Source organism: Balaenoptera borealis (genome assembly GCF_965194805.1).
Source record: "Balaenoptera borealis genome assembly, contig: HAP1_SCAFFOLD_463, whole genome shotgun sequence".
Lineage (NCBI taxonomy): Eukaryota > Metazoa > Chordata > Mammalia > Artiodactyla > Balaenopteridae > Balaenoptera > Balaenoptera borealis.
The window spans coordinates 284,033-307,004 of NW_028123734.1; the positions used below are offsets into that span (position 1 = coordinate 284,033).

A 22,972-nucleotide genomic window follows, 5' to 3' on the forward strand; every position below is an offset into this window, starting at 1 on the left:
TGAAATTATTTTCCCTAAATTCTAATCCATGAAATAAAGGCACAGTCATTTCTGTTAGAAGTCTTCACTTCATAGTGAAACCAAATTATTTAATAGTATTTGCACCAACAATCTTAGGAAGCCATTTATATTTTTAAACATTTGGTGGTTTTCTTTTATAGCTCTTGTAAAATATAAAAATAAAATTATTTTAGCTTATAGTCTATAATTAGAGATACAATCAAGAAAAGAGAACAGAAACTGAAATTCTGATAGCAGAATGAATTTTATAGGCCATTAGAAACTTTGAGAGCCACAAATTTTAATTAACATTTTATGTTTGCAAGTTGTTAGAGCCATTGCATTTTGCTGCCCTTCTATGTGTAAGAAGCATATTTTAAATAGTGAATGTAGAAAACAAAATGGGAAAAGCTCCACCAATAATCCAAATATTTCACTTTTCTTTATGTATTCTCGAGGGTTTCTTCCAAGTTTTATGCTTGCTTCTTTTTATTACTGGGGGGCGGTAATCCTCTACTAGAGTGGGGTAAAGCAGTAAGAAAACACAGGTAAAACCAAATATTAAAAAAAATTTTTTTAACAAGAAAAGTAATGCTAAATATCTAGAATTTTGCTTCATTGCAGAGTTACTTAGCTCCTTGTTAGACTAAGGCTGGGAATCATCATGTTCTTTCACATTTCAAAATAGGCCATGATAGTGTTGGGTACAGACAAGAAAATTCCCAAGTTGCTGAAAATTACCTTTCTGTTTTAAGTAAATAAACCCTGGATTCATCTATGATTTTAAGAGGCAAGAAAAGACACTGCATGTACAAAAATTAGAAAATTAAAGCGACAAGAAAATACTACACAGTGGAGGCAATGGGCAAAATTCAGACCAATGTGCCCATTTAGGGACTCCTAATGAACGTAAGGAGGAAGAGGAGGGTGGATGTGGGGAAGGTGGTACCTCCTTCCTGCTGACACAAGGAGTGCTCTTGAGTTTCGGTCTCAAGCTCCTTTGGGAGATGAAGAAGAGTTCCTGAGTCCTTGGGTCATTTGGTAACAATGACCTGTGACCACTCCTTTCCCCTGAACCCCCAATGTCTATTAGATGAAATTGTCCTTCTGGCTAACTCTTCAGTGATGTGTAACTCACCTTCTTTTCAGGGTCTTTTTCTTTGTTTTTTTTCTGGACACTTATTGTTCTATCTGTCCAGTGTTCTCTTTTTGGGAGACACTTTCTACCCTGTTCATCTCTGCAACGCCTTCCATCCACATGATCTCTACAGAAGGTGTCATATTCTTAGCTGACGAACCTCTGGTTGATTCATCAGGGATGAGCTTCTGACCTAGGGTTGGATGATCATGATTCTTCCCTAGGAATCTAAAATGAGACTAAAATGTTTCACTTTCCCACTCCCATCTGATTCATCTCATGAACCAAAGACATAATCTTAGGTACCCACATTCATTGAAGGAACAAAAAAGCCATCCCCCCCAGGAGGATAAGAATAAAGTACACACATATAGGGAAGCAGAGAAAAGAGAAACAATCTCTTTTTATTTTAGCAAATTCAAGTTGTATTTCTGTAATGTTATTTTGAGAAGACATATTTCTAATACCAAGATTGTAGTTACATGTCCATTGAGCTCACCCCCTTGTAAGTAGAGAGTATGCACTTTGTTTAAAACTTAAACTGTGTTCTCTTCATCTAAATATTCAAGCCAGTTTCACGTAGAAGCACTCACTTTTCTTAACTGCTGTTGAGATGTTACATAGATTCATACATTGAAAGACAGAGATCTCAGAGAAGGATTTTTAGACAAATGCCACCCTTCTCAACGAGAGAGATCATTAAAAAAAATCACTGGAGATCAGATCTCTTGGCATCAGTCAAGTGAAGTCTTGCCTCCCTGTCCTTGCCAACCTATATGATACGTATTTGACATATCATATAACTAAGAAATCAGTTTTGTTGTTTAACAGCTAAGATTTTTGGAGTTTTTATACCACAACATAACCTTACCTGACCTCACTGGCGTGAATATTTATTTAGTTTTCATACTTTTTTTGACTTTTACTTACATGGAACTTATTTTATTGATATTTTATATGAGAATATAAATAAAAATAAATTTGCTTTGCATTTCATCACCACACAATTATACAATGTAATGTTGATTGGTTTTATCTATATCTATATGTTTATCTGTATCTATCTATCTATATCAAGAAGAGTAGTAGGGAATTATGTTGAGATTTTTAGTAACTTCTGTTTAAGCATAAGAACTATTCTTTGAGGGGAAGCCAGAATGGGAGTGAAAAACTGGAAACTGCACTCAATTGCAAGAAATACTAGCCCCAAAACAATTAAGGTTATGTGTATATCTATCTATATATATAAAAAGGTTATATATATGGGAAATATATATTATTAATATAATATACAGAATATATAATAATTTAATATATTGTATAATAATTTTAAAGATAATAATTTAATGTAATATTAATATTTCACAATATATAATAATTTACTATAATATTAATGTATATATATTATTTTTATGAGAGGGAAATATATATATATATATATAAAGGTTTTATATATATATATTTCCCTCCCATGAAAAACCAAAGGGGCAGCACTTTGTGGGTGTAGCACCTCCATGATATGATTGCAAGAGTCTTCTTAACAACTCCTCTATGAGCTCAAGAACAAAACAAAAAATCCCCACTCATTTTTGCTCTAATTCCCATGTACATATATATATATCCCTGATCTACAAATCTTGTAGATCAAGATCCTGCTACTCATTACATTGAAGTGTTGTATTTTATTTCATTGGGTGCTCCAACAATTATACTCTTTCACATTTTCTCCCAACTTCCATCAGAAGTGCACACGTACTTTGTTCATGGATCAAACACTGTTGATACCACTTTCATGGACATAGGAAGGTTTACACCAACCTTCATCTTCAGGGATTTCCATGCAGAGGCTGCATTGATAAGGAATGCATATTATCAAGGAACACTTGGCTCTGGACAAGATGGTAACAGCCATGTTATGAGATAAAAGGACAGACTCTGAATTTGGAAGCAGGTCAGAGTGTTATATGACACTGGTGGCTGCATTTTGATATGTGTATGTACTTGGCTGGATAAAATGTTGAAAGAGAGGGGAAGAATTTGGCCCCCAAGTTGCCTATATACTCCTGACCATAAATAAGTTCTTATAACTTAGTTTGTATCAGAAAGCAACCTCCACAACATTAACATTGGTCACGGTCAGGTAGCATAACAAAAAGATGAAATCATGATATTGGAAACATTAAAAAAAAAACGTGGAGCTGCTTATTTCATGAAATGTTGGGAAATTACAAGTTTTTTAAAAATGGCTTTATTGAGGCTACAAGTGTTATGTTAGACCTCATAATAAGGTCTGCTATGAGGTGAATATTTTTTAAAACTGACAAATTTAAGGAGAACCCGGCAGGAAGGGTGGGGAGTCTGCTTTAGTGAGGGGTCCAGTCACACCAGCACCGCGTAACAGAGAAAAGCAGCGCACAGCCATTCTGTACTCCACAGAGAGACCAAGAGAGGGAGAAATAGAGTATACACATCAACGAAAATGCAACAAATTGGTAGAATAAACCGGAGTCTGGAAAGTAGTAGTAAATATGGTGTGAAAATATGAATGAAACTTACTGTTAAGATTCCTGGGAAAATCACAGAAACCCCTCAGGGGGCCTTAAGCTCTGATGTGTAAAACAGCAACTATATGCTCAAAGTACCAGAACAAATTGGGAACTTATCACTTCAGAAGTCAATCAGATCAAAAGGAAAATTCAACACTGGGAGCATAATGAGACAGAAATTCTAATTTACTTGACAGAAAAGGAGGATCACTTTAAATCACCATGTGGATACCAGGATTTTAAAATGGGCCAAACAGGCTAGAGAAGAACATTTCAGTAGGAGAAAAATGCCCTAATACACTAGCTTATCTATCTTATATAAGCAAGCTCTGGAAACTTTTTAAAAATAATAATTTTCTTGAAGTATAACTAACCATAATGGGTTGAATAGTGTCCCCTCAAAATTCATGTCCTCCCAGAACCTCAGAATGTGACGTATTTGGCATTGGGGTATTTGCAGATGTAATTAAGGTAAGGATTATGATGAGATCCCATTAGATGAGAGTGGTCTCTAAATCAAATGAGATTGTCCTTATAAGAAGCAGAAAAGAACACACACAGAGACGCAAAGGAGAACACCATGTGGAGATGGAGGCAGAGATTTGAGTGGTCAATCCAGGAAAATGCCAAGGATTGCCAGCAACCACCAGAAACTAGGGGAAAGGTATGGAACAGATAGTCCCTCAGAGCCTCCAGAAGGAACTAACCTTGCCCAAACCTTGATTTTTTGACTTCTGGCCTTCCAAAACTGTAGAGAGAAAACAATTCTGTTGTTGTAAGCCACCAAGTTTGTGAAAATTTGTTTTGGCAGCCCCTAGGAAACTAATACAGATTCTGGTACTGGGAACTAAGGTGCCATAGTAACAGATACCTAAAAATGTGGAAGTGGCTTTGAATTTAGGTAATGAGTAAAGGCTAGGAGAATTTAGAGGTTGGTGATTGGAAAATCCTAGATCATCTTGATGAGAAAGTAGAAATATGATGTTAAAGGTGATTCTGGTGAGAGCTCAGAGAGAAGTCAAAAGGATTGTAAGGAAAGCGTCTCATCATGAACATCCTATTGTTCATGAACAGAATCTTGATATAAATGTAAATATGATTATAATTATAAATATAAATCTCTCTGGTGAGACTTTAAAAGGAAATGAGGAACATATTATTGGAAATTGGAGAAAAGGTAATTTTTGTTATAAAGAGGCAGAAAACTTGGCTGAATTGTGTTCCTTCATTCTGGGTGGAAAATAGAACTTACACGCAATAAACTCGGATATGGAGCTGAAGAGATTTCCAAGCAAAGCTCCTTCCTGCTGATAGTAAAATGCCCGAGGAAAGAGAGAAATTGAACAAGGAACTACTAGGCAAAAAGGAACCAGCCCTTGATTATTTGGAAGGTTTCAAGCCAATCCAGATTACAGAGTATGAAGAAACGAGGAAATTCATTTTTGGGGGAAGTGTGCTGGGGAGAGAGGGCCAAGGTGTGGCTGGAAAACGTGTTGCAGAAGAGATTATGTAGGTGACTCCTGGGTCCACTCAACCATCTCAGCAGAAGCCCGGAATAGAGATGGGCTTATACGGGGAGATTCAGTGAAGAACTCTTTTGCCTAATGGAGTAGACCCCCTTGACACACACCAAAGACCAATGTGGTTTTTGAGAATGTTACATCAGCAGAAACACTGCCAGCTTGGACTGAAGGGAACAGAGACAGGAAGAAATGAAGGGAGGCTATTAAACTCCTGAGATTTTACAAACAGGTTGTGGGACTGATAGAACTACTTGGCTACAAACATGGGTTGACCTTCAGGAAAAAGGATGAACAGTTCCAAAGGCAGAGTGTGGACATGGAAGTAGAGCCCAGAGACACAGGCTTAGGGCCAGGGGCCAACAAGGCCACCACCATTGGCCCAAAGGACAGGGCATCAAGCCACAGAGAATCTTCTTTGAAACCTAATGGGATTTGTCCTGCTGGGCTTAGAGTCGCTTGGTGACCCCTTTCCATTCCTAGATGAAAACGAGAATGTCTATTCTGTACCTGTACCACCACTCTATTCTGGAAGAGAAAGTGTTACCAAGTCTAAGACCATACTGCTCGCTGCACGACAGGCCAGTAATCAAGAGACGAGTTGTAGGGGCAAGGAGTAACGACTTTATTTGGAAAACCAGCAGACCGAGAAGATGGTGGGCTTATGCCCCAAAGAACCATCTTGCCTGAGTTAGAATTCAGGCTCCTTTTATACTAAAAGGGGAGGGAGTAAAGTCAAACACTTCCTAGTTCCCATCAGCCTCTGGAGGGGATGTGTTAATATTTTCCTCCCTGCAGTCATTCACAGGTGGGCCTGATCAGGATGTTTCCTGTGAGCTAAACAAAGGTATTTTAGCTTAATACTCATTACCTGGAAAGCAGGGTTCCCAGAGATGGGCCATTATGTATAATTCAAGCTTATAGGCAACACCCCTTTAGTGATTAACTTGTAATAGAATACAAAAGATTCTTCCATATTACAAAAGGTTGTTTTCTAGTTTCATAGGTCCACAGGTGGGGAGACAGTTTTTCCAGGCATGGACCATACTACCCAGAGTCTCACCCATGCCTGATTTAGATGATGAGATTTGGGACCTTTTATGTTGATGATATTTAGGTGAGAGTTTGAGCTTAGAGTTGATGCTGGGATGGGTTAAGGTTTTGGGGGATATTAGAATGGGGTGAATGTACTGGGCACATGAGAGGGATGTGAATGTTTACTATCATGTAGGAGCCATTACTCTTTATTGCTCTTTTATTCAGAGTTTTACTAAATTTTTTTGTTTATGTTTCATGTGAACTTTCGAATTGGCTTGACTAAAGCACCTCACCACTCAGCAAAACAAAAATGAAAGCCAAAACTGTTGTTATTTTAATTGGGATCACATTACATGTATACATTAATTTAGGAATAACTAATATCTTAATGATACTAGGTCTACTTAAAACCTATTGTTTAAGACATATTTACCTGGCTAATTTATTATTGATTCCCTCTTCCCTTCTATCCATATTTCTTTTTTTTTTTTATTTATGGATCTTTGCTTTATTCAGTTTGTCAAATAAGAGCTGACAAAATGATTGCTTTCCACCCCCCAAAAAGTAGTCACAGAAGCACATCACTTATTTGAAAAAACAGTTTCCTTAGCTACAAAATTTAATTGTAGGGATCAAACAGTGGTTATTGGTCAAACCAATCGACATCAATAGCTTTGAAGTGTGCAGAAGCTAGTTTTTAAATAAAGGTGACAAATACCAATCAAATTCTTATAACACTGTTCAAGATCTAAACAAATGTGATTCTGGAAGTTGAATACAAAAGGCTAAGAGAATGAGAGTGCAGTCATCAATAAGTAAACAAAGACATAATTTTCTAAATCATTTTTAGTTAAACAGAATACATTCTAGTTTTAAAAAAAGTTTAAAACTACATAAAACTCAGAGTAATCTAACCATTTTCTACCTGAGATCAAAACAAGTTTCTTTTTTCCTATCTAAACATAATTCTTGGCATTGAGGTAAATCTGAATTCATGTGATATACTTTGTCAAACTTTTCAAAAAATTTTAAGCCCTGCTTAGAGAGAAATTCTCATATTATATATACATATTGACATATTTTTTCTTCAAAGACTAATGACACATTTATGAGGTTAATAGGCCTGTAATGGGACCATGATACTATTTTTTTAAATTAATTAATTTATTTTGGCTGCATTGGGTCTTCATTGCTACGTGTGGGCTTTCTCTAGTTGTGGCCAGCGGGGGCTACTCTTCATCGCGCTGTGCCGGCTTCTCACTGCGGTGGCTTCTCTTGTTGCAGAGCACGGGCTCTAGGTGCGTGGGTTTCAGTAGTTGTGGTGCGTGGGCTCAGTAGCTGTGGCTCACGGGCTCTAGAGTACAGGCCCAGTAGTTGTGGCTCACGGGCTTAGTTGCTCCATGGCATGTGGGATCTTCCTGGACCAGGGCTAGAACCTGTGTCCTCTGCACTGGCAGGTGGATTCTTAACCACTGTGCCACCAGGGAAGTCCAAATGATAGTACTAATAATATGAAAATAAAAAGCCATGCATTTATACCATGTATTCCTATATGGTGCAAAATGAAATGGGATCATAGAATTTATGTACATAAATGAATCACGAAGAGTTCAGAAATTAAGCTCACTTTGAGAAAACTCATTCTATTCTTTTTTGAAGCAGAGGTTGCGAAATTGTGATGTATAACAAAAATGTTGTGTATACAGACTCCAAAACCAAGCATTGGCCTAAGTTGGCAATAAGTGCAACTTAAATAGAAATTAAACCCAACTAGATCTTCACTGTGGTTATGCAACTTCTGGCTTTAGGGTCTGCACGTTTTACTGAGGTAACAACCTCTTATCTCTTGCCTCTCCTCCTTGTGCCTGCCCCCAGTGCCCCCAGCTTCCTTTTACATGGCTGTCTTTGGCAATGCTTGCAAATTTTGAAAGCAGAAGAACCTGCTAAGTAAATGGAGAGAATGAAAAATAACACTATATGTGATGTATGAAAACCAACCTAAGAGTATGGACTGAGAAAGAAAATACTAGAAGGAAAACTAAGCAGCAGTCTACCCTCAAGGGAAAAAGAGAAAATAAAAGAATAGGGGGGCTGTTACTCCTAGATCTTCTTCCACATCATCTCCCAATTAGAAGAGTGTGGAAACAAAATTTCAAACTCTGGAAAGGTAATGACTTTGAAGGAGGAGCTAGGGAAATGAATAAATGATAAAGAAGTACAGGGCTTCCCTGGTAGCGCAGTGGTTGAGAATCTGCCTGCCAGTACAGGGGGACACGGGTTCGAGCCCTGGTCTGGGAGGATCCCGCGTGCCGCGGAGCAACTGGGCCCGTGAGCCACAACTACTGAGCCTGCGCGTCTGGAGCCTGTGCTCCGCAACAAGAGAGGCCTCGATGGTGAGAGGCCTGCGCACCGCGATGAAGAGTGGCCCCCGCTTGCCACAACTAGGGAAAGCCCTCGCGCAGAAACTAAGACCCAACACAGCCATAAATAAATAAATAAAAATTTTTTTAAAAAAGTACAGCAGTAGCTTTAGCTGTCAGTGAGTTTCTTTGCTCTGGCATTGGCATTGTCAATACGATCTTTGTTGGTGTTAGCCTTTTCTGTGGTCCGTTCTATTTGTCGATTTTGAGCCTCAATCTCATTGCCCATGTCCAGGGCCATGTTTTTTAGATTTCCTAGGATACTTCCCACTTGATTCAGGTTCTCTTCCATTTCATCTTCCCTGGCATCATTTGTTATACTATTACATGGGCATATACAAAGGCCACAGCACTAGTTTAGTTCTGTTAAAGTCTTCTCTGCTTCTCTCATGTCTTTGTTTATTTGGTCCATGCCTTCTTCTGTGTGTTTTAGTTGTTCCCCTTGTTCATCCAGCATAGTGATAGTCTTGATTCCTGTATCCTGAGACTCAATGTCTAAACCCAGGATTCTCCTCGTACTTTCCGGAGACTCATCAGTAACCTGGTTAGCCCTCAGCTGAATTTCTTCTGCTGACAGATTATCCATGATGAATTAAAACTCTTGATAGGTGCAGAAACTGAAATGTAGATACTCAAGCAGTTCTGGCCACTCCCTTCTGGCCGCAGCAGCTTGGACACCTGCAGGCCGAACTCCCACCCATATTTCTTGAAATCCTTCTCCTTTTTATGCCTAGTCTGTTCATTTATTATCTCAGTTCTAGATATTCTAAAGGATACAAAGTAGAATCATATTCTGCTCTCAAGCTGTCTATAATTTCATAATGAAGATAAGGTATCTGCATTTATAATTCAAATCTGAGAGAGAAAATAGTAAGTATCCCACAAAACAGAAAACCTTCTTTAGAATCTAAACAGCCTATAACGAAAAGCAAAGATCTCCACTCCCCTTTCCTATTTATTGGACTGTTTATTAGAGTAGTGCACCAGTGGGCAGTGGAAAGTGGATGTGTATGAACTTTGGAATAGGCAGACCTGAATTAATTGCCTAGGGGTAAGGGCTAGGTAAGGAAACTTGAGTCAAATTTTGGAACCAGTTCTCTTGCTTTCCTAATGGACATCCCCATATCTTCTTTTTAGAGCTGTTGAGGGATGAAAAGAAATACACTTTGTAGCATATCTATTATATAATGCATGCCCTTTAAATCATACTGTCTCCTCTGGTACACTTCTCATCTAAATTCAATGAGCCCACTGCAATGGACACAGCCCATCAAGGAAAAATATTTCATTTAAAGGTACCCTGAGAACTGTATATCTGTGTGTTGTTTGTATATCCTTCTTTAAAGCTATAAAAAAAACACTTGAAATTTCAAAGCATTAAGTATCATGACTAAAAATAAAGTAAATAGAACAAAAAAGACTTATGTTCTATCAAATACAAGTTTTCTTCATGTAGGTTTTGTACATTGCTTTAAACATTCGTCATACTTTTGATTTTTTTGCTATTGTTCTTGTTATGAAAATGAAGTGATTTCTTCCATGTATCTTCTCAATTGTTGTTGATTACAAATGTATCTTTTTATAGTGCAAGTCTGTCTAGAATAGAATTCTTTAGCACAGGCAAAAGTGACACAAGTATAAATGCAGATTTTCTTCTGCAACTCAGCCTAAGTTAGTGTGGACTGTTAATCCATAGCTTCTTATCAGAAGTGCACTAAGGGAGTATATGTCTAGGATATAATTATACTGCAGATCTGTTGATGCTTGTAAAACTATTGATCTCCCTTCATTCATTTTATTTTATCTTCTTAAATTTGAACCAGCTTTTAGATTTATTGATCTTTGGTAATGTTTCCTTCATTTCTTTTTCATTTACTTCTGATCTGATCTTTATGATTTCTTTCCTTTGGCTAAGTTTGTTTTTTTTTGTTTTTTGTTGTTCTTCTTTCTCTAGTTGCTTTACGTGTAAGGTTAAATTCTTAATTTGAGATATTTCTTGTTTCTTGAGGTGAGATTGAATTGCTTATAAGCGTCCCTCTTAGAACTGCTTTTACTGTGTCCTGTACATTTTCAGTTTTCGTGTTTTTATTGTCATTTGTTTTTATGTATTTTTAAAATTTCCTCTTTGGTTTCTTCAGTGATCTCGTGGTTATTTAGCAGTGCACTGTTTAACCTCCATATATTTGTGGTTTTTTTACGGTTTTTTTCCCTGTAAATGATTTCTAATCTCATAGTGTTGCGGTTGGAACAGATGCTTCATATGATTTCAGTTTTCTTAAATTTTCCAAGGCTTGATTTGTGACCCAAGATGTGATATAAGCTGGAGAATGTTCCATGTGCACTTGAGAAGAAAGCGTATTCTGCCACTTTCGGGTGGAATGTCCTATAACTATCAATTAAATGTCTGTTCTATTGTGTCATTTAAAGTTTATGATTCCTTATTTATTTTCTGTTTGGATGATCTGTCCATTGGTTTATGTGGGGTGTTAAAGTCCTCTACTATTATTGTGTTACTGTCGATTTCCCCTTTTATGGTTGTTAACAGTGGCCTTACTTCTTGAGGTGCTCCTGTGTTGGGTGCATAAATATTTATCATTGTTAAATCTTCTTCTTGGATTGATCCCTTGATCATTATGTAGTGTCCTTCCTTATCTCTTGTAACAGTCTTTATTTTAAAGCCTATTTTATCTGCTATGAGTATTGCTACTCCAGCTTTCTTGTGTTTTCCACTTGCATGGAATATCTTTTTCCATCCCTCGCATTCAGTCTGTATGTGTCCCTAAGTCTGAAGTGGGTCTCTCGTAGACAGCATATATATGGGTCTCGATTCTGTATCCATTCAGCCCGTCTTTGTTTTTTGGTAGGGCATTTAATCCATTTACATTTAAGGTAATTGTCAATATGTATGTTCCTATTACCATTTTCTTAATCATTTTAGGTTTGTTTCTGTGGGTCTTTTTCTTCTCTTCTGTTTCCCGCCTAGCGAAGTTTCTTTAGCATTTGTTTTAAAGCTGGTTTGGTGGTGCTGAATTCTCTTAGCTTTTGCTTGTCTGTAAAACTTTTGATTTCTCCAGCGAATCTGAATGAGATCCTTGCTGGGTAGAGTAATCTTGGTTGTAGGTTTTTCTCTTTCATCACTTTAAGTATGTCCTGCCACTCCTTTCTGGCCTGCGGAGTTTCTGCTGAAAAATCAGCTGATAACCTTATGGGGATTCCCTTATAAGTGTTTCTTTGCCTTTCCCTTGCTGCTTTTAATATTTTTTCTTTGAATTTAATTTATTGTTAGTTTGATTAATATGTGTCTTGGTGTGTTTCTCCTAGGGTTTATCCTGTATGGGACTGTCTTCGCTTCCTGGACTTGGGTGGCTATTTCGTTTCCCACGTTAGGGAAGTTTTCAACTATAATCTCTTCAAATATTTTTTCGACCCTTTCTTTTTCTCTTCTTCTTCTGGGACCCCTAAAATGCGAATGTTGGTGTGTTCAGTGTTGTCCCAGAGGTCTCTGAGATTGTCTTGTGTTCTTTTTGTTCTTTTCTCTTTATTCTGCTCCTTGGCAGTTATTTCCACCATCCTGTCTTTCAGCTGACTTATTCGTTATTTTTCTTCATTTATTCTATTACTGATTTCTTCTAGTATATTTTTCATTTCAGTTATTGTGTTGTTTATCTCTGTTTGTTTGTTCTTTAGTTGTTTTAGGTCTTTGCTAAACATTTCTTGTATTTTCTCGATCCGTGCCTCCATTATATTTCCAATGTTCTGAATCATCTTTACTATCATTACTCTGAATTATTTTTCAGGTAGGTTGCCTATTTACTCTTCATTTATTTGTTCTTGTTGGTTTTTACCTTGTTTCTTCAACTGTAAGATATTTTTTTTGTCGTTTCATTTTTTTTGTTTTTTGATGCGTGGGATTGTTTTCCTGTCTTATGGGTTGTTTGGCCTGAGGCCTCCAGCACTGGAGTTTGTAGGCTGTTGGGTAGAGCTAGGTCTTGATACCGAGATGAGGACCTCTGGGAGACCTCACTCTGATGAATATTCTCTGTGGTCTGAGGTTCTCTGTTCATCCTGTGGTTCAGACTCGGATCTCCGACCACAGGAGCTCGCCTGACCCCAGGTCCAAGAACCAAGATCCTGCAAGCCGTGCGGGGTGGCCATGAAAAATAAAAACAAAAAAGGAGCACAACAATAAGAAAGAGTAAAAAATAAGATTAGAAAACAAACAGATATGTTAGAAAAAAATAAAAATAAAGATGAAACAACAACCAGGAGGTAAAACAGAACCACAGTAGCAATAAATGGAAAAAAAAAAAACCCGTAAAAGGCCTTGGCTATGGGGGGGTGGACCTTAGGCAGGGGCGGTGTTTAGGCAGCAGGCGGGGTTTAGGCTAGGTCCCATGTGGCCAGAAAAGGCCCTGGGGGTGGGGGTTGGGGCTTAGACTCAGGGAGGCTGGAGGCCCCCAGAGTTCCCCTGGCCTAGGAGGGCAGAGGACCAGGCCCGGGACCCCAGGAGGTTCCCTGGGCCTGAGTGGGTGGGGGAAATGCTAGGCGTGTTCCCCCAATCCTCTGATCCCAGAGGGTCCCTCCTCATTCGCCCCTCCTCTGCTTCCCTGCCTCCCTCCCTCTCACGCCCCTAGGACCCACGCGGCCAGAGGGAGCCCCAGAGGGCATAGGGAGAGGGTGAGGGAAACACCAGCTATGCTTCCCCTGATCCTCCGGTTCCTGAGTGAACCCGCCCCATCAGCCTCTCTTCCTCTTCCTTCCTCCTCCCTTCCTCCTCCCTTCCTCCTACACCCCTAGGACCCACGTGGCAGAGGGGGCCCCGGAGTGCAGAGGACCTTACCCAGGAGCCCTGGAGGCTTCCTGGGGCACAAGTGGGTGGGGGGAACGCTAGGCACATTCTCCCCTGAGCCTCCAATCCCAGAGGTTTCACCCCACCGTCCACCTCTCCTTCTCTTCCCCCCCTCCTCCCATCTTCCTACCTCCCTTGGAACAACGTGGCCAGAGAGGGCTCCGGAGGATGGAGGACCAGACCCGGGAGCCCAGCAGGCTTCCTGGGTCCTAAGTGGGCAGGAGAAATGCTAGGCACATTCTCCCCTGATCCTCTGGTCTCGGTGGTTCCCCTCCCTGTCCGCCTCTCCTCTTCTTCCCCCCTCCTCCCGTCCTCCTATGCCCCTAGGACCAATGTGGCCAGAGGGGCCCCTGGAGGGCGGAGAACCCGGCCTGGAAGCCCAGCAGGCTCACTGGGGCCCGAGTGGGCAGGAGAAACATTAGGTGCATTCTCCCCTGATCCTCCGGTCCCGGAGGGCCCCTCCCTGTCTGCCTCTCCTCTTCTTCCCCCCCGTCACTCCTACGCCCCTAGGACCAGTGCAGCTGGAGGGAATCCTGGAGGGCAGAGGCCCTGGCCCGGGAGCCCAGCAGGTCCCTGGGGCCCGAGTGGGTAGTGGAAACGCTAGGCACATTCTCCTCTCATTCTCCAGTCCCGGGGGGGTCCCTCCAGGCGTGGGAACCCCTACCTTCCCCATACCACCCCTCAGGGACGCCAATTCCATCCGGCCTCCACTTCTCCCCCCTCACTCCCCTCACCACATCCCACTCAGTTGCTCAGGGGTTCCTCCAGTACCCCTGAGTGTCAAGGTCCCCCAAAAGCATCTGGTAGGTGCCCTAGTTGTGGGGAGATGTGAACTCCACGTCCTCTCACTCTGCCATCTTCACTTCGCCTCAGCTGAAAAATGATTTAACTTAACACATTATATACTGTGGGTTTTTTGCAGAAACTAACACCTGTGGCTGGCAATTTGTTATGTAAATGAATATTGAAACACTGGCATTTGAGTAAATATCAACAGCTTGTTTTGCATTTAATGTAGTTATTGGAAACTTTGTACATGTCTTACTAGAGCATTCTTTTATTTCGTTAGAGTGTGATAGGCAGTATAGCAGGCACCTCTGTGCATGGAAACAGAATATCTATTACAAATATACTGTGTTTCACTGAGCTTTCCCCTGGAAGAGCAGACTCTACACTTTCTGGAGGCAGGTTTTTTTTTTTTTTTTTTTTTTAGTCCCATGGTATTATTTCTTCTAGAATATGTTCTTTTATTTTACCTTATATTCGTATAAGTGTGTCTTCATGGGGGGCTTTTTTAGAAATTTTCTAAATAATATGATGTGTTTCTGAATACGAGTAAATCAATCTGAGGAGAAAAGTGAAGGACCTAGAGGATAGTCGTGGAGACCAGGATTAGTCTTAGGCATGCTGAGAAAGTAAGGAACATTTAAGTGTCTCTTCCTACTGTGTCCCTCTCTTCTCCTTGGTGAGTGCTATAGACTGAATGTTTGTGTTCCTCCCTCCCCAAATTCATACGTTGAAACCTAATCCCCAATGTGATGATATTTGGACGTAAGTGCTTTCAGAGATGATTTAATCTTGAGGATGGAGCCCTCATGAATGGGATTACCAGCACACTTTGGTGATATTGTGGGTTTGGTTCCAGACCACTGCAATAAAGAGAATATCACAACAAAGCAAGCCACACAATTTTTTTGCTTTCCCAGTGCATGTAAAAGTTATGTTTACACTATACTGTAGTCTATTAAGTGTGCATTATGTCTAAAAAATGTACATACCTTAATTTAAAATACTTTATTGCTAAAAAATGGTAACCAGCATCTGAACTTTCAGCCAGTCACAATCTTTTTGCTGGTGGAGGGGTTTGCATGCATGGATGGCTGCTGACTGATCAGGGTGGTGGTTGCTGAAGGTTGGTGTGGTCGTGACAATTTCCTGAAATTAAGACAACAATGAAGTTTGCTACGTCGATTCACTCTTCCTTTCATCAACATTTTCTCTGTGGCATGCAATGCTGTTTGATTGTATTTCACCCACAGTAGGACTTCTTTCAAAATTGGAGTCAGTCCTCTCAAACCTTGCCACTGTTTTATCAACTAAGTTTATGTAATATCCTAAATCCTTTCTTGCCATTTCAACAATCTTTGCAGTGTCTTTACCAGGAGTAGATTCCATCTCAATAAACCACTTTCTTTGCTCATTCAAGAAACAACTCCTCATCTATTAAATTTTTATCAAGGAGTTGCAGCAATTCAGTCACATTTTCAGGCTCCAGTTCTAATTCTGGTTCTCTTGCTACGTCCACCACATCTGCAGTTACTTCTTTCAATGAAGTCTTGAACCCCTCAAATCATCCATGAGGGTTGGAATCAACTTCTTCCAAAATCCTGTGTATGTTGATATTTTGGCCTCTTCTTATGGATCATGGATGTCTTTAATGGCATCTGGAATGGTGAATCCTTTCCAGAAGGTTTTCAATTGATTTTACTCAGATCCATCAGAGGAATCACTATCTATGGAAGCCATAGCCTTACAAAATGCCTTTCTTAAATAATAAGACTTGAAAGTCAACATTACTCCTTGACCCATGGCTGCAGAATGGATGTTGTGTTAGCAAGCATGAAAGCATCATTAATTTCACTGTACATCTCCATCAGAATTTTTGGGTGATCAGGTGCATTGTCAATAAGCATTCATATTTTGAAAGGAATTTTTTTTTCTGAGAAGTAGGTCTCCACAGTGGACTTATATTCAGTAAACCATATTTTTATACAGATGTGCTGTCATCCAGGCTTTGTTGGTCCATTTAAAGAGCTCAGGCAGAGTCCATTTCGTGTAATTCTTAAGGGCCCTAGGATTTTTGGAATGGTAAATGAGCATTGGCTTCAACTTAAAGTCACCAGCTGCATTAACCCCTAACAAGAGAGTCAGTCTGTCCTTTGATGCTTTGAAACCAGGCATTGACTTCTCCCTATATCTATGAAAGTCCTAGATGGCATCTTCTTGCTTGCAATAGAAGAGCATTTCATCTACATTAAAACTTGTTGTGTAGTGGAGCCACCTTCATTAATCATCTTAGGTAGATCTTCTGGATAACTTGCTATAGCTTCCACATCAGCACTTGCTGCTTCCTCTTGCACTTTTATGTTATAAAGAAGGCTTCTTTCCTTAAACTTTATTTGCCAACTTCTGCTAGGCTTAATTTTTTCCTGCAGTTCCCTTACCTTTTTCACCCTTCATAGAAGTGAAGAGAGTTAGGGCCATCCTCTGGATTAGGCTTTGGCTTAAGGCAGTGTTGTGGCTGGCCTGATCTTCTATCCAGACCACTACGTATTCATTCAGCCAGTCTGTGTCTTTTTGTAAAATTTACTTATTTTTATTTTATTTTTTAAAATTTATTTTTGGCTGTGTTGGGTCTTTGTGGCTGCATGTGGGCCCTCTCTAGTTGTGGTGAGCTGGGGCTACTCTTCATTGCAGTACATGGGCTTCTCATTGTGGTGGCTTCTCTTGTTGCAGAGCACAGGCTCTAGGCGCGTGGGCTTCAGCAGTTGTGGCACATGGGCTCAGTAGTTGTGGGTCACGGGCTCTAGAGTGCAGGCTCAGTAGTTGTGGTGCACGGGCTTAGTTGCTCCACGGCATGTGGGATCTTCCCGTACCAGGGCTTGAACCCACGTCCCCTGCATTGGCAGGTGGATTCTTAACCACTGCGCTACCAGGGAAGACCCAGTCTGTGTCTTTGGGTTGGAGTGTTTAATCCATTCACATTTAAGGTAATTATTGATATATGTGTTCCTATTACCATTTTCTTCATTGTTTTAGGTTTGTTTTTGCAGGTTTTTTTCTTTTCTTGTGTTTCCCACTTAGAGAAGTTCCTTTAGCATTTGTTGTAGAGCCTCGTTTGGTGGTGCTGAATTCTGTTAGCTTTTGCTGGTCTGTAAAGCTTTTGATTTCTTTGTCGAATCTGAATGAGATCCTTGCTGGGTAGGGTATTCTGGGTTGTAGGTTCTTCCCTTTCACCACTTTAAATATATTGTGCCACTCCCTTCTGGCTTGCAGAGTCTCTGCTGAGAAATCAGCTGTTAACCTTATGGGAGTTCCCTTGTATGTTATTTGTCATTTTTCCCTTGTTGCTTTTAGTAATTTTTCTTTGTCTTTATTTTTTGTCAGTTTGATTACTGTGTGTCTCGGTGTATTTCTCCTTGGCTTTATCCTGCCTGGGACTCTCTGCACTTCCTGGACTTGGGTGGCTATTTCCTCTCCCATGTTAGGGAATTTTTTGACTATGATCTCTTCAAGTATTTTCTCAGGTTCTTTCTCTCTCTCTTCTCCTTCTGGGACCCCTATCATGCGAATGTTGGTGTGTTTAATGTTGTCGCAGAGGTCTCTTAGGATGTCTTCATTTCTTTTCATTCTTTTTTCTTTATTCTCTTCTGCAGCAGTGAATTCCACCATTCTGTCTTCCAGGTCACTCCTCCGTTCTTCTGCCTCAGTTATTCTGCTATTGATTCCTTCTAGTGTATTTTCCATTTCAGTTATTGTATTGTTCATCTCTATTTCTTCTTTAATTCTTCTAGATCTTTGTTAAACATTTCTTGCATCTTCTCAAACTGCCTGCATTCGTTTTTTGAGGTCCTGGATCATCTTCACTATCAATATTCTGCATTCTTTTTCTGGAAGATTGCCTATCTCCCCTTCATTTAGTTGTTTTTCTGGGGTTTTATCTTGTTCCTTCATCTGGGACATAGTCCTCTGTCTTTTCATTTTGTCTATTTTTCTGTGATTGTGGTTTTCATTCCACAGGCTGCAGGATTGTAGTTCTTCTTGGTTCTGCTGTCTGCCCTCTGGTGGATGAGGATCTCATTTTAACTGTGTTTTATCTTATTTGGAGCTGGTGATCTTCTTGGATGTGTAAGTTAATAATTTTCAGCAAATTTGGGATGTTTTCAGCCATTTAAAATATAGTTTTTCTGTTCCTTTCTCTCTTTCCTCTTTTCTGGTACTCCTATCACATATATTTTGGTATATTTGATACCAAATGTCCACATTTCTCTGAGGCTCGGATATTTTTCTTCATTCTATTTTTTTCTGTTTTTCAAATTGTATAATCTCTATCCATTTATGTGTCCTCAAGATTGTTGAGTGTTCCTTCTCTCAGTTCAAATCTACTGGTGAGTCCTTCCAATGAATTTTTATTTTTATTAATATTTATACTACTTTTCAATACCAAAATTTCCATTTTTTAAAAAATAATTTCTGCCTCTTTATTGGTATCTCTGATGAAACTGTGTCTTCATATCAGGCTTTACTTCTTTAAGCATGATTTACTTTAGTTGTTGATATATTTTTCAATGGTTGTTTTGAAGTCTTTGTCTGTTAAATCTGGTCCTTCTCAAAGTCAGTTTCTGTTGCTTGCTTTTTTGCCTGAGGATGTGTCAAACATTCCTCTTCCTTTGCACTTCTCATATGGTTGTTTCTGTTGTTGTTGAAAGCTGAACATTTTGGGTAATGTATTATAGCAACTCTGGATACTGATTCCCCTCCCTGCTCTCCTGGCTTGTTGTTATTTGCTTTTTTATTTGTTTTGTGACTTGGCTAAGATTATTTTTGTGAAGTCTATTTCTTCCACAGTGTGAAGCAGTGTGAAACCTCAGAGGGTCCATGAATGGGTTCATGGAGCTTCTCACATTGTCAACCTGGAAATGGACTTTATGTGTTTTGTCTACTACTAAGATATTTCTTGTGTTTATCTTGAATAATTAAAAAAATTGGAAATAGCAGCGTTTAGTATTCTGATTTTCTCTTTTCTTATCCTAAACATGTTCCTTTTTAAAAATAGCATTTTTTTTTTTTTTTAAGATCATGATTTTAATGGCTGCTCTGCCATTTTACTCTGTTGGTACAACCAATTCTCTAGGGAGGCCCTTAACCATTCTTGCTGTTACAGTTTTCTGTCTTCTTTGCTCTGTGATCCTATGCTCTGTTAGCAGAGTTGTCATTCTAAAGCAAAGATATGATCTTTACCAGGGTTCTGTTGTATATAAGCAAGGCTACTGGCTATGGTGACATATGGCTCAAGCTACTCACTTCCAAGGTGCTGGTCCTGAGTGCAAGGTGCAGTTCCACAGCCTTATCTTGGTGCTTAAGACCTTCACATACTACCCCAGCAACTTCTTTAGCCTTTCTCACTAATGAATCCTTCATTTTCTACCTGTATGGACACTTGCCCTCCCTTGTGCTACCCCAAATATTCTTGCCTCTGTGCTGTGGTTTTGCATTATGTTACCATAAATTCTTATCTCCCTTGTGTTACTGTTAGAGAATTACTGCTACAGACATTTTCCTGGGGCTTCCAGCCAAAAACTCTTCTTTCTCTCCTATACTGTAGTAGGTCTTTGTGATGAGTCTTTTCTAGGGAGATTTATGCTCAGTCAAAATTATCACTTTAGATGACTGTAGTCATTTAGTAATTACTTTAGGTGTCTGGTCATTCTCTCCTATTTCCTTCCTCCTTTTTATTTGTTAAAGACCTCCTCTGTACCTAGCACCTCGCTTTGGAAGTGCTGGCATACCTTTTACACCATTAGAATAACAGTGTAGAGAAATGGACCTACATTAATTTTCTTCCTAGGGCAATCATTGTGGTTTTTCAAGCATAACATCCTTGTTTTTCATTAATTAAAACACATGGAATGTTTTATTCTTCATAAAAGACCTTGGTTGTTACTGGCAATTATTTAATTTTTTCAAAAATAAAAACAATGTGGGGGTGGTATGGGGTATCAAGCAGCGAGTGTCCCCTTCAAAGAATAGCAAGAAGCAGGACACCGTGAGACCTGACTGTTTTGGGTGTAGACGTGGCAGCTTCTTTTTATGAAATCTAAAAACAGTTTTATCCTGTAGACAAAAGGAGAAAAAAACTTTAGAGACACAGATATTAACAGGTAACTCTGTATTCATTAAATAACTATGCATAGGATTGTGACCCAGTAGCTTACAGATCAAAATTTGAGTCAGGCTACAAGCCTGCCTCCTTCAGGATCACCTCATAGGCTATTTTTCAAGTATGCTTCTGATGTTGGTGGAGAGGGCAGGCGTATCAAGAAGAAGGAACTAATTAAATACTTTGTTACTGCCATGTTTAGTGAAATTGAGATAAATTCTCGCCAGGAACATTTTTCTTTATCAACTTGACCTTAAACGACTTTTTCTCTGACTCTACCCAGGACATCTTAAAAGCCTATGCCATTTTCTCCCTACAAAATATGCCTAACAGGATCCCCAAATAGTACAGACTATCAAGACAGAGATGTCTTCTGTTTGCTCTTTGGGTGGAAGGTTTTTAAGCACTACAAACTTTGCTAACAATCTGATGCCCAATGCCTTAGGTAAAGGCACTTAAGCGTAAAGAAGGTAACTCACTGTAAAGATGCCCAGAGATGACATATTAATCTGCTTGGGCTGCTTTAACAAAACACTACCGACTGGGTAGCTTAAAGAATAGATATTTATTTCTCATAATTCTGGAGGCTTAAAATCTAGCATCAAGGTGCTGGCAGATTCAGTTCCTGGTGAGGACCCTCTTCCTGGCTTGCAGGTGGCCACCTTCCTGCTGTGTCCTTACACAGTGGAGAGAGAGTGCGCAAGCTCTATCTCTTCTTATAAGGACACTAATCCCATCATGGGGGCCCCACCCTTATGACCTCATCTAAACTTAATTTCCTCCTAAAGGCCTGCCACCAAATAGCATTACTTGCGGGCTTCAACATATGAATTTGGGGAGTACATAAACATTCAGTACATAACAGGTGATCGCCCCCACATTTATCATTGGATTTTAAGATAATCATAGAGCCCACATCCCCAGCTAATGTAGGATGTGTGCACCTGTACACTGGGAGAGGGTTAACAACTCCTCTCTGAGAATCAGAGTTCAATAGTCCTGAGAGAAAACTTGGCAGGCAGGAAACTCTCTCTCTTTCCCTCTCTCTTTCCTCTCAGGCCTCTTTTGGGATATAATCAACATACCCTGCAATTAATCCATTTCAAGTGTACAATTCAACAGAGGAGTCCCTTTGTAAGTGTTGCGGGAAGGCTATTCTTAAATGAAACAAAAATGTGATAAAAGAGAATGTTTGGGGATCTTTCTCACATAAAGAGAATTGATTAGTGACAATGACACCACCAGCTCAAAAACAGGAACACTGATGCTGTGAACTAGACACCTAGGTTATTTTGTGAGAAATGCTTCATAGGTAATTCTGAATGAATGTTGGCTGTTGTTCTTTGTTGGTTTAAATATAGGTCTTGGCCACTTGTATGCTTATATTGTTTTGGATGTTTTCTTGTATTCAGTTCAATTCAAAATGGGGTTATTTGCGATTGAACAAAATGGGGGATAATTTCACTGTGGGTCTAACATTTGGCTAGGACACAGGTAAGATGAATGTTATGAGAAAGATAGAGTGGAGGCATTGGCTAGGTCCACACTAACTAAGTCTCTAACAGGAAAACTTCTGTGTTTAGTTTGGAGTTTTGTAATGTAGACTCTAATTCCATTGTGCGTCTTGTTTAGGCTGCTTTGGGGGGATGGTGACTGTCTTCTTCCCTGTACTCTGTGTGCTCTCACTACCTGCTGCCTCTGTACACAGACAGGCAGCTGCAATAATGAGGTGTAATAAATCAGATGCTGAGCTCATGGCAGGAGTTACACATTATTCAAGACTTTCACAGGGGAGCTTGGACTAAGACTGTCCAGGTAATGCTGCAATCAATCACAGAGTAGAAAAACTGCCTCAGTCTGCCAAGCGAAATCAGAGAAGGCTGTCTCAGAACATTGCCAAGCGACCTTGTGGTGGGTGAAAGCAGCATGAAAATCATAAGGTGATAGGATACTATTTGGGCTGCCTCTCCTAATGGAAGTTTTGAGTGTATTACCTGGACTTTCCCTCTTTTCTAGCAGAAACAATTGTGATAAAATTACCTTGGAAGAACATTGGAAGTTTATTTTTGAGACTAGTCATCTCTTGTTCAATAGTAAGTGAATTTCACTGTGCTTGAAGTATTATAGTCAGTTTGAGTTATAAACAAACGCAAAACACATTGTCTTTAATTAGGAGATTCAAAAATGCCAATATTTTCTTATTTCTATCCCTCTTGTCAAGGAAACAGAAACTGCACATTGTAATATAAAAATCAGAATTACTCATTTGTTCATGGTCACTTACCTTCAAGTGTCTGAAGGAGGAGGGGAAGTATTGACAGGTGGGTCTCCATGAAAAGTTACATGTTTAAATAAGTTGTTTCAACCTAATTATATAGGATTTGTACTTTTAACTGATGCCTTTAAAATTAATGTCAAATACAACAAAGTGTTATGTTAATCAGAAGTCCTCAGATGCTGGCCCTAGTAGCAGGGAATAATTTTGGAACAAGGAACACGCTTATTATTATCCTTATTATCT

General features: G+C 39.5%; 1 protein-coding gene and 1 pseudogene across 9 annotated transcripts in view; one reads left to right on the forward strand and one right to left on the reverse strand.

The window, feature by feature from the left end:
* The window catches only part of LOC309621446 (uncharacterized protein), a 583,198-nt gene that overhangs the window by 283,564 nt on the left and 276,662 nt on the right, over positions 1-22,972 (forward strand). The window lies entirely within an intron of this gene.
* On the reverse strand, positions 7,298-10,302 carry LOC309621451 (synaptosomal-associated protein 23 pseudogene; annotated as a pseudogene). Its single transcript has one exon. The product of its transcript is annotated as a synaptosomal-associated protein 23 pseudogene (transcript).